Genomic DNA, 1833 nt, shown 5'->3' on the forward strand with positions numbered 1-1833 from the left:
GACATGAGTTCAATTGCATTAACTATGCGTGGTGACAAAGTGTCTCATTATAAGGTGCCTTTCTCCCCTTTTTAATTTATCTAGGCAACCTGCAAGAAGAAAGGTTGGTCTGCATGGGATCACCTCAAGTCAGGACTGTGCAACCTCCTGGGCACACATGCCTGTTCCTGCTCAGTCAGTAACAGCACGAGAGTCATGATTCTCGTTACCATATGGGCTCTACATGAGAACTTCTGAGATCAGATGCCAGTTTCTGAGTGATGAAGGAAAGGTACGGTGGTTCCTGCAGATTAGAAGGCTTCACAGGGAGAGATGTTGTCATTGATGACCTGCTTTTGCTGGATCTACCTGCACACCACCTCTGCACTCAGCAAAGACAGAGAGGGCTTTGGTTTGGGAGCGTCTGGGCCCCTTTGAAAGGCAATCCCTTCCCCAGCTCAGGTTTGTCCTGCTGCTCTTCAGCCAGGGGCACAAAGAGAAGTCACTCCTGGCAATCTGTTACCATTTAGCAGCACTAAATTTAGAAGAAAACAGTGTCAGACATGTTACCTCCAGCTGTGATTCAAAAATTAAAACAGATTTAACTCTTTGAAGATACAGGAGAGACAGGATATAAATCCAGAAAACTTGAGCTATTAAAGCAAAGGCAAAACATTTCACATCTCTGTCTTTTTATTTCCAGACAATAAGCCAAAGTCCTACAATATCACTGCTGCCTTAGGACTTAGACACATATAACATCACTTTCTTCATCACTCCCATGCAGCTGAAGAGACCCAGTGTGAGTGACTGGGTGCTGGAGGGATGATTGCTCTGGCCCAAAACCAGACCAGAATTTCCTTTGCTTGACTGAGCTAGGATTGAAGTGCAGATGTACTCTGCCAATACAATTTTTCTTCAGGAGTGACCAATGGAAATTGCTCCATACTTGTGCAACGCTGGCCAGCAGAATAAATGTGGTTCTTGTATAAAGGACCAGAAAACCAAATAGGAGTGGTGGTGCTGCCCTCTCCCTGGCTCTTTGGAGACCAGTCTCTACAATCCAGAGTTCACCTCTGGTCTCTGCAGGAGAAAAGGATGTTGAAAATCCTGGGCAATCAAGCTACAACAATGACTGATAGGCTGGTCATCCTGCCACCAAGTAAAAGAAACTGTATTCAATATATTCAAGGGAATGCTCGATTGTTGGGTTATAAATGCCAAAACTGGGTGATGATTTCTAATAAGAGGGTTCTTTTTTTTGCAAAAGAGAGAACAGCACAACATGATCCCATGGCTGGAACCTGAATCCAGGCAAATCCATAATGGGAAAAAGCACAAGATTTTAGCATTGGAACAACTCACCAAGGTTTCAGTTTGCTTCTCCACATCTCAGATTTCTAAGTGAGGGTTGGATGTCTTTCTTGCACTTTCCCCATCTAAATTCAGTTATGATCTTGACACAGGAGTCCCTGGGTGACATCTTCTAGCCAGTGTGGTCAGATTAGACTTCCCTAATGGTCCCTCTGCCTTTAAAACCTCTGATTTATACAAAGTGCATTTACCTGGACCAGGGTTCACCCCAGGGACAGGGGAATTAGACATCTTTATTCATTCCTCCACAGCTGTGGGAACGATATGTTTAGATATTTTTCCCATTGCCAGTTGTGTCAGTGGTATGTGTTATGCAGATGTATGTCTACTGGGAGCTGCGCTCAGACAGCACATTTCACGCTGATTTATGAACAGACTTCTGAGTGCAGCAGCTTCTGGCCTCCGCTGACTTGGGCTGGAATCAACTTGCACGTTGTTGCTATTCTTATTCTTGGACCTGCAGTCATGGCTCACGAACCA

Source organism: Leptosomus discolor, chromosome 1, assembly GCF_034619465.1.
Source record: "Leptosomus discolor isolate bLepDis1 chromosome 1, bLepDis1.hap2, whole genome shotgun sequence".
Lineage (NCBI taxonomy): Eukaryota > Metazoa > Chordata > Aves > Leptosomiformes > Leptosomidae > Leptosomus > Leptosomus discolor.